This window comes from Malaclemys terrapin, chromosome 6, assembly GCF_027887155.1.
Source record: "Malaclemys terrapin pileata isolate rMalTer1 chromosome 6, rMalTer1.hap1, whole genome shotgun sequence".
NCBI classification, from domain to species: Eukaryota; Metazoa; Chordata; order Testudines; family Emydidae; genus Malaclemys; species Malaclemys terrapin.
In genome coordinates, this window is record NC_071510.1 from 63,011,719 (window position 1) to 63,022,480 (window position 10,762).

The window sequence follows — 10,762 nt, forward strand, 5'->3', positions numbered from 1 at the left end:
CTGCAGCCCAAAATTTAGAGAATACTTTTGAGCTCTTCAGGGCAGGAACCTTATTATCTTATGCATTTGTACAGCTTCTAACACAATGGGACCTTGATCAGACTCTGAACACTACCACAGTAAAAATTATATATATATAGTAGAATTTTTCAATTTACACTTTGTGAACAATATAAAAACAGAAACATTCTTTGAATAAGTTATTTGTGGCTAATTATTTAATATTCATGTTTAACTGCTATGAAGATCTAGGTAATCTGAGTTATTTTTATGATTATTATGTGTACCTGTTTGATTGCTAATTGCTAGAGGGGTTCAAAGAATTAACTCCTTCCTGAACTCATCTCTCTTCCATGAGGAGGGAGACAATGGTAAACATTTGTATGTCCCTTCATGCTTTGGCCAGCATTCCAGAGGACATGCTTCCTTGCTGGTGGTGCTCCTTAAAAAAATAATGCATTAATTAAATTTGTGACTGAAGTACTTGGGGGGGAGAATTGTATGTTCCCTTCCCAGGGGAACCCCCAACCCTCTAAACCCACCTTGCCTCAGTGGCTGCTGCCAGTCATCATCTAGCCCCTGCTCCCTGGGGCCGACTGCGGTCTGTAAACAACTCATCATTGGCAAGAGGGTTAGGACCTGCTGCCTCTGCCTATCTCTGGGCTGCCTCTCTGCAGCCCCAGTACCTATTTTGTGGGCCCTTAACTCTGCCTGCGGCCTAGGGCATTGCTAGGCTGGAGCTTCCCAGCTCCCTCTGCCCTTCCCCAGCACTACTCCACCCTAGGTACCCTCCTCAGCTTCCCAGGCAGCCAGATCCTTCTCTCTTAAAGGCTAGAGAGAGAGTGTCTGTCCTAGCTTCTGGCCCACTGCCCTCTTATAAGGGCCAGCTGAGCCCTGATTAAGCTGGCCGCAGCTGTGGCTGCTTTCCCCATCAGCCTACCTTTTCCCCCGCCACAGCCCTCTCCCAGGGCTGTTTTAAGCCCTTCAGGGCAGGAGCAGGGTGACTACCCCGCTACAAGCATGCTTTCAGAATTCTTAAACGAGCAACACTCTGATGTGGAAACTACAGAACCCGAACCACCAAAAGAGAAAATCAACCTTCTGTTGGTGGCATCTGACTCAGATGATGAAAATGAACTTGCGTTGGTCTGCGCCTCTTTGGATTGTTATCGAGCAGAACCCATTATCACCATGGACGCATGTCCTCTGGAATGGTGGTTGAAACATGACGGGACAGATGAATCTTTAGCTTATCTGGCACATAAATATCTTGCAATGCCGGCTACAACAGTCCCTTGCGAATATCTGTTCTCACTTTCAGGTGATACCGTAAACAAGAAGTGAGCAGCATGATCTCCTGCAAATGTAAACAAACTTGTTTGTCTGAGCGATTGGCTGAACAAGAAGTAGGACTGAGGGGACTTGTAGACTCTAAAGTTTTACATTGTTTTGTTTTTGACTGCAGTTATTTTTTGTACATAATTCTACATTTGTAAGTTCAACTTTTTTGATAAAGAGATTGCACTACAGTACTTGTATTAAGTGAATTGAAAAATACTATTTCTTTTATTTTTACAGTGCATATATTTATAATTAAAAATAAATATAAAGTGAGCACTGTATGCTTTTGTATTCTGTGTTGTAATTGAAATCAATATATTTGAAAATGTAGAAAACATCCAAAATATTTATATAAATAGTATTCTATTATTGTCTAACAGTGCGATTAATTGCGATAATTTTTTTTAATCGCGTGATTGCGATTAAGTTCTTTAATTGCATGACAGCCCTAATTGTTACATTTCCACAGTTAATATACAACTTTGTTTTGAAGAAGCTGTTCACTATATTTAATTACTGGTCACAACTTCCAAATTGAAGACTCTTGCAGGTGCCAAACCTAGCTGGATCTGTTAAAGGATCACAGTTGGTAAACTCTAACCAGTCTGTGTGTGGGAGAATTGTGGGGTTTGTCCAAGAGGAGTGAAGGCACCAAGTCTGTCACCTGAATGGGAGAGTCAGAAGGTGCAGCTGACCTTGTAACTATGACACCCATCTTCTAGCCAAGAAAGATATTTTAAACTGACCAAGCCCCCCAAAACGGGTTTCATTTTCAAAATGATTTCTTCATGCCAGAATTTTTAAAGGACAGTACAATTGCTTTTCTAAATTGTTTAGAAGTACAACCCACAGGTAGTCTCTTTCTAGAGTAGGGGTGGCTGAAGACTTAAGACACCCCGCCCCATTGGGCAGAAGCCAGAGGCAATGTGCGGGGGGGGGCATGCCTCCCCAGATTTTTCCAAGGGTTTGCTGGCCCCATTCAGTCACATGGTTCTGCCGGCCCCCTCCCTGCACGGCAGCTGTTGGAGCTGGCAAGCTGGGAGCTGCGGGCGTGGGAAGAGGCAGCAGCAAACAACTGGGAGCTGCAGGAAGAGCTGCTGCTTTTGGTGCTGCCTTTCTTGTAGAGCTAAAGGCAGTGGCCCCTCTCTCCAGCTCCCAGCTGTTTGCCACTGCCTCTTGTTAGCCAAATGGGCTCGTTTCCCCCTGGAGCTGCCCAATTACCCCAAGGAGGCACGGGAGTCTAGAAGACGGCTTCAAGTTCTTTATTGATCAGTCAGCTGAGCGGGTGTCCCCCTCGACTCATGCCAGAGGGAGGAACACACCTTACAAGCGGAGAGCAAGCCTTTTTATACCCAGTAACAAATGACTTAACGTGCATACATTCTGCTGACCTAAGGAATTTTAAATTCCTTTCTAGGGGTATATAGGATACATCTGTTGGGTCCCCTTGATTGATTGCCCTTCCAGGGTCCAGGGGTAGGGGTAATGGGATACATCTGCTGGGCCTCCTTGCTGTTGGGCCTCTTTGATTGATTGTCTTGCTATACCTTTATATATGGGAAAAACAGCTGGGATAATAGGCAAGTATTTGGCCTTTATTCTAACAAGTTTCTCCCCCCTTAAAAGCATTTTGAGAGCCTTATGGCCCCCAATCCTCAGCTTTTACCGGTTGATATAATGCCATCATGCGTTGGCATACAATTTGATTAGCCATTCGACGGACTAATGCAATTACACAGGGAGCCACTCTTGAGCCCCCCACTTTTGGGAGCTTCCAGCAGTCAATGCGGAATCAACGAACCGCCTCTCCCTAATCAAGTCGTCATATACCTTAATTCCTAATTTATTTCCCTGGATTTGGGGTAGTAGAAAGAATAGGGGCCTAATGTACCCAACATAACATATTCCTGACCAATTTGGAGGCAATCTCCAGGGGTCCCCCTAATACAATAGATGTACCGTCAGGATTACAATAGTCACATTTCCAAGCCCCAGCCCCTTCCCTCCAAGCGCAACTACAACCAAATTTAGGGCTATTTGTAGTAGACCAAAAATGATTAAAATGGGTTACCCGAGTTCCATTAGAATGTTGCATGCCCACTGATACCAGCGTACCACGTGATCCTTACTGTCGGTATTATCTCGCTGGCAACTTAGAAAGAGGGCATCAAAGAACCCATCTTGTCCAACTGCCTTACAGCCTTCACCAGTATGCTGTTGGTAGGAACATGGTACCCAGCTATGATTAGTAAGTTTTACGTGGGTATGGTTCCACCGTCCTTGATATTTAGAACAGTCATACATATGGCAACTAGGGTGATCATAGCAGTCAAATCCTAGAGATAGGGTCCAGTCACATCGGCTTTTGCCCACATACACCCCTTCTGGTTTTGTTCGGTTTAGACAAAGGATCCCCATCTCAGAGGAATAGAGTCACCAAGGGCTACTATCCTCATCCCAAACTTCTGTTCCTTTGTGGACTATACTTAAATTACTGATCCACCATTTAGCTTGCACTGACTGGGCTACCCAAGGCCATTCATTCCAATCCCCTGGACCTCCACAAACCCAGCAGCTACTAAGATTGAAGGAACTCGCTATTATTTCTCCCAGTTGTATAAACCTATTCTCCCAACCATAGCCGTGATAGACACCTATGAACAGAAATATCAATAATGAGTTCATTATTGCTTTTTCCTAAACAGTCCTTTTAGCCCATCGAGTCCTTGATACTCCCAGACGGTGTCTTCGCCCGTGCCACCCCGGACTTCCGGGGCCGGGGTGGGCAGAGGGCCGGTGTCCTCTTCCGTGGGATTGGTTCCCTGGTCAGGATTCAGAAACCGCTTTACCCGGGTGTGATGTGTCCATTTGTCGCTCCCGAGAATTTTAACTGCGGCCTGGCTGATGAGCGAAACGGTGTGTGGACCGTCCCACCTTGGCGTAAGGGGGTCGCGTTTCCACTTCTTGACAAGGACCTGGTCACCGATCCGGAACGGATGCACGGTCTGGTCCAAGGGGAGAGCCTGGAATGGTGCCGCGTCAATGCAGCTGTAACAAAACAGATTGCAACCCGGAAACCTGTTTCCATAGTAAGTCATTTCCCACTTCCCAGGTTACATCTTCCCGGAACCCCGGGATCAGGATTCGGGGAGGGAACCCAAAGACCAGTTCAAATGGTGAGAGCTTAAGACCCTTACGTGGGGCCCTTCGAATGCGAGTAAGGGCGAGTGGTAACGCATCAAGCCATTTTAGACTAGACTCTGTGCATAGTTTAGTGAGGGTATCCTTGAGAGTCCTATTCATTCTTTCCACCTGGCCCAAGCTCTGCGGCCTCCAGGGGGTATGCAACCTCCATTGTATACCGAGTGCCTGGGACACCTGTTGCAAGACTTCAATACAGTCATGAGTGGGGCTGGTCTCATAGGAAACCCAAGGGTCAGGCAATAGGGTAGCTGGGTTGAGGGAGCTAACTGTCCTAAAGGTTAAGTTAGGGGCTAGCAAGAGCCCTACCTCATATCTGGTATGTCAACTGGGATTTAAATGCTTTTCCCCAGCGCCTGTCCCCAGTATTTGAGGCATCCCGTGGGGGACCACAACCTCAGTGTCCCCCCCCAGGGTCAACTTTTCAGCCTCCTGTACGAGGAGAGCGGTCGCTGCAACGGCCCGTAAGCAGGCAGGCCACCCTTGGCGACAGGGTCCAACACCTTTGAGTAGTATCCAATGGGTCGCCAGGTTGGTCCCGACCTTTGGCATAGAACTCCAGCAGCCACCCCTCCCCTCTTGTGAACGTATAGAGTGAACGGCCTCCGAGGGTCGGGGAGGGCTAGAGCGGGAGGCTGAACCAAGGCTTCTTTTAGCTCTCGAAATGCTTTTTCCATCTCTTTGGTCCACGTCCAATGAAGCAGACCTTCTTTAGTTAAGGATTCATACAGCGGTTTGGCTCTTCCCCCGTAGTCAGGGATCCAGAGTTGACAAAACCCAGTCAACCCCAGGAAAGCCCTCAACTCTCGGGGGTTTTGAGGTCGAGGGTTATTGAGTATCACCTGGATTCTTTCTTTACCTAGACTACGACTTCCCTGGCACAAATGATACCCAAGAAAAGTGACCTGTCGCCTAACCAATTGTGCTTTTTCCCTTGAGACCTTATACCCCTGTGCCCCAAGGTAATTAAGGAGCTTTACAGTCTGCTCTTTACAAGCTGCCTCTGTTTCAGTACTTAAGAGCAAATCATCGCAATACTGGACTATGTTACATGAGGGGTGTCTAGCCAGGAATGGGGCAAGGTCCCTTCTCAACTGGCTGCCAAAAATCTCGGGTGCACAGGTAAGTCCCTGTGGGACCACGGTCCAAAGGTATAGGGCCTTATAGTGAGTATCTGGGTCCTCCCACTCGTAGGCAATCAGTTTTTGAGATTCCAAATCAAGGGGGATAGAAAAGAAGGCATCTTTTAAGTCTATTACAGAGAACCAACTGTGCTCTTTGGGAACTTGGCCCAAAATAGTATGGGGATTTGGGACGACTGGATAGGGAGCCTCTATTAACTTGTTAACCTGTCTCAGGTCCTGGACCAACCGATACTGCCCATTAGGCTTAGGCACTCCCATTATCGGAGTGTTGTACGGGGACGTGCCTTCCCTGATCCACCCACACTGCAGAAACTTTTGAATCAGAGGTTTTAACCCGATTCTAGTGGTCAGCTTAAGAGGGTATTGTCGAATTCGGACCGGGCTGCTTCCTTCCTTAAGGGAAATATGCACTGGTGAAGCATTCCGGGCTCGAGCGACACCTCCCTCCTCTGCCCAAACCTCAAGGTTAACCCCTGACAGCTGGCTTTCTTCATTCCTCCCCCAGCATTCCGGGAGGTGATTTCCAGCGCTTATCAGGGTCATCTGGTAATTTGAAGACTGCTGCTTAGGAAGTCTAACTTCCATAGTCCCTTTATCAAACGAGATTTCTGCCTGTAGTTTAGTAAGAATATCTCGTCCAAGCAGCGCGATGGGGCAAGAGGGGCTGCAAACAAATTGGTGGGAAATTTGGCGGTCCCCTACCTTTACTAGGAGAGGCAAAGTTTTTTCCAAAGCTGTAGTTTGTCCCTCTATCCCCTGTACCATGGCACATTCCCGAGCTCTATCTCGGGGGGCCTTATTAAGGGGGAGCAAACTAAGAGTGGCCCCAGTATCAATAAGGGCTTCAATTGGGCGGCCCTCCACTTTAATTTTTACCGTGGGATCCAGGCTGGCAGCTTGTGCTGTCAGGAGGGGCCGCTGGGTCCCTCGGCTTCTCTATGGGGAAGATCCCTCCCCTGAACGTCCCGTGTTGTTGTAAAGGAGGGGAAGGACCGGGTTTTGTTTTTACGTTCCTTTCCCATGGCCTGTCGCCGGGGGCATTCATTCTTCCAGTGCCCCTCTTTCCTACAGATAGCGCACTGATTTCGACCCAGGCGGGGGTCCCGTCCCCTCCCAGGTGGCCCTGGCTTCTCCTTAACCTTGTCCCCCCTTTCTGCATATCCTTCTCTCAGGGCCATGGCCAAAACACGGGCCCCCTTTCTTTCGCTCCTCATCATCCCTCCGATCATAAACCTTCATGGCTATTTCTAAAAGTTCCTCTATATTCTTGCCCGAAGCCCCTTCCAATTATATAGCTCACTAGTGGTAAAGGGAACATATACCATAGTGAGATTACCCTCAGGGGCTACAGTTTCCCGCAGTGGACACAAATAATTCTGTTGCAGGGGCCCTTGGAGTACCGGGCCACCCTTGCTCCTGGTGTGGTTAGACACCGGGGAGCTCAGAGAGATCGGAGGGGGCTCCCGTTTGGAAAAATCCTGGTTGCTTGGCTCACCCCTTTCAGCTGAGGCATTATCCTCAGAGATGTGGGGGGGGATTTCAATTGAGGGTACCGGAGCCGGGAGGCCAGGATACAAAGGGGGAGGGGGCATAGGATCAGGGGCAGAGGGAATCACAGCCCGCAGACAAGATTTCTTAACAGGGAAACAGGGTTTCCTAACAGGGGCACGGGCCATTAAGGTTTTAATAGTTTGTGATCTACATTTTTGCAACCATGGGGGATGATTGGCCACAAGGTCCTGCCAAATATCTATATAGGGATATTGGTCCCAATGCCCATCCCAGGTCACAATGCTATGTACTGCTTGTACAACCCCTGGTTTGAGCGTCCCTCCCTCAGGCCATTCCACCCCGAATGTCATCCATTCAAGAGTACAGAATTTTACAAGCTTGTCTTTACATAATACAATTCCATAATTAGCCTGGCGTCTAAACGCCTTCCAGTTATCCAGCATACATCCCAGGGGTGTCCAGGAGAAGGTGCTTTGTCCGGACCCCATTATGCTTTACCCAGAGTTTTCCGAGACAGAGATATCAAGAGGGGGAAGAGGTATAGATCTAGTTCTAACTCAGATATCCGCTGGGTCACGAGGTTCGGCTGACCCCCCTTGCAATCAAGATATCCTGGTCATCGGGTTTCCCCTCGCAGGAGTCTTGGGGCGGCTGAAGTCAGCTTAAGCCTCAGACCTGTCAGCAGCACTCATTCATCTTTCACACAGATCCTTTAATCAGGTACAATCTCGGTTTCCAACACACCATTAAGAGGAGAAACAAGATTACCCTTCCTATAAACAAGAGTAATCCCTGAGGTTGCTCCAAGTCCCAATAATTGTTAAAAACGGCCCATGGACTTGTGGAGTTAGTTACGTTACTCACTGGCCGTTATTTGCTTACCCTTTAACCAAAAACACAACAACAAGACATTTACAAAGCTACAATAATGTTAACATACCTTCCCGTATACAGGCTGCCTAGGGGATTTCCACTGTCCAACCCACACCTCGGGGGCGTTATTCCTCAAACCCAGGAGGTAAACGCACTTACCGCCCGAAGTGGCCGTGTCCGGCAGTCAGACTTCCCCTCCTTCTGAAGCCGTCTTGCTTCCGTGTCTTTCAGAGTTCTCTTTAGAGAGGACACAGCCGCCCCGACCGATTGTGACGATCCGAGGCCCGAGCAAAGCAACAGCTCGAGGTGGCCACTCCTCGGAATCGCCCTCGGCCGTCGGTCAGTGCCCTCTACAGGGAGAGAAGTCCCGGCGGAGTCGCCATTTGTTAGCCAAATGGGCTCGTTTCCCCCTGGAGCTGCCCAATTACCCCAAGGAGGCACGGGAGTCTAGAAGACGGCTTCAAGTTCTTTATTGATCAGTCAGCTGAGCGGGTGTCCCCCTCGACTCATGCCAGAGGGAGGAACACACCTTACAAGCGGAGAGCAAGCCTTTTTATACCCAGTAACAAATGACTTAACGTGCATACATTCTGCTGACCTAAGGAATTTTAAATTCCTTTCTAGGGGTATATAGGATACATCTGTTGGGTCCCCTTGATTGATTGCCCTTCCAGGGTCCAGGGGTAGGGGTAATGGGATACATCTGCTGGGCCTCCTTGCTGTTGGGCCTCTTTGATTGATTGTCTTGCTATACCTTTATATATGGGAAAAACAGCTGGGATAATAGGCAAGTATTTGGCCTTTATTCTAACACTCTCAACATGGAGCTAACACCTGAGCTGCAGGGAGGGGCCGCTGATGGTTGTGGGGGAGGGACTCAAGATGTTGGGGGGCCTGAACCTTTAAATTGTCCCCCTCCACTCTCAGCAGGCATCAGGCATCTCTGGCAGAAGCCCCTAGCCCCACCACCCCGTTGCAGGGCAGAAGCCCCAGGTCCCCCCCACACACGCTAATAAGGGAGAATGGGGAGCATGAAGGGCTCTGCGAGCCGCACTTTAACTGTAAAAGAGCTGCATGTGGCTCACAAGCCACACTTTGGCCACCCTTGTTCTAGAGTGTGGTACATTGAGTACTATGTAATAATCACATGCTATCACTTTAAGAGTGAAGGGTTTCTGGTCCTGCTTGCAGGGTAGCTGGCTCAGTTGACAATACTGTTGCCAGTCCTGTTCATTTGTCACACTGACTACAAGAAAGGATCCCTAACTTGTGGATGTATAAAAGATACTCATGCACCTCTTGAGAAATAAAAGCTCAAATCCTAAATAAATTGGGTTAAATCCATATCACTATCTCCTGTAAGGCAGAGCCTATTGTTACATAATCAAAAGTTATCTAAGCTGTTCTTCTTCCAAGACATCGGATTGGTACTATAATTAGACAGGGGAGAATGTAAAAGGGAAATTAGCAACAGGCTGTCTTGTGATTTGTAGAGGGGAATTCAGGTAATATTGAGGTAAACATTTCCATTCAGCTAAGGCAAAAAGGCAAGTTTAACAGTGACCACAACACACAGTAAACAAACAAAGTTAAGGAATATATTAGGTACTACTTTGGTGTCATTTGTGTTGTAGTTCTTTCAGAGGGAAGCAAAGCACAGCACAACCCAATTAGAAAGTGTGTTTTAGTCAGGCATATGACTGCGTGCCGTCACACTGGTTGATTTTAAGAACTTGTGCTTGTAAATAATTTGTTTCCTAAACATTTATTTCTGAAGTTTGCATCCCCCTGAGGTCTCTTCCATGCAGGGCGACTTAAAGGACCTTCCAATTTAAAAGACTTACCGGTACGCCGGAGTCCTGAGCAGGGGCGTGGCCTCAACCAGAAGAGGCGGGGCCTTTCAAGATTTAAAGGCTCTGGGGCTCCATCTGTGGCTGGGAGCCCCAGGGCCTTTAAATCACCCCAGAGCTACCAGCTACAGAGGCGGCTGGGAGCCTGGGGGCTCAGGGGTGAATTAAAGGGCCCGGGGCTCCGGCCGCCGCGGAGCTCCGGGCCCTTTAAATCACCACGGGAGCTCGGCTGCTGGAGCTCTGGTGGGGATTTAAAGGGCCTGAGGCTCCCTGCAGCGGCCGGAGCTCCAGGCCCTTTAAATCCCCACCCGAGCCTGGCTGCAGGGGCCTTGGAGCTCCGGCAGCTGGGCTCGGGTGGGGATTTAAAGGGCCCAGTGCTTCTGCCACTGCGGGGAGCCCCGGGCCCTTTAAATCACCTCCGGACCCCTGCTGCCACTTGGATAGCAGCAGCAGGGTTCTGGCGGGGATTTAAAGGGCTCGGGGCTCCGGCCACTGCGGGGAGCCCTGGATCCTTTAAATCCACTCCGGCAGCCGGGCTCAGGCGGGGATTTAAAGGGCTCTTTAAATCACTGCTGGAACCCTGCCGCCGCTACCCCTCGGGGCTCGGGTGGCGCTTTAAAGGGCCCAGGGCTCCCTGCAGCGGCCAGAGCCCCATGCCCTTTAAATCACCGCCGGAACCCTGCCGCTGCTGCCCTGGGGTAGCGGCAGCAGGACTCCGGCGGTGATTTGCAGGAGCCCCAGGCCCTTTAAATTCCCACCTGAGCCCAGCTGCAGGAGCCCCAGGACTCCAGCAGCAATTTAAAGGGCCAGAGGCTCCGGCCGCTGCAGGGAGCCCCGGGC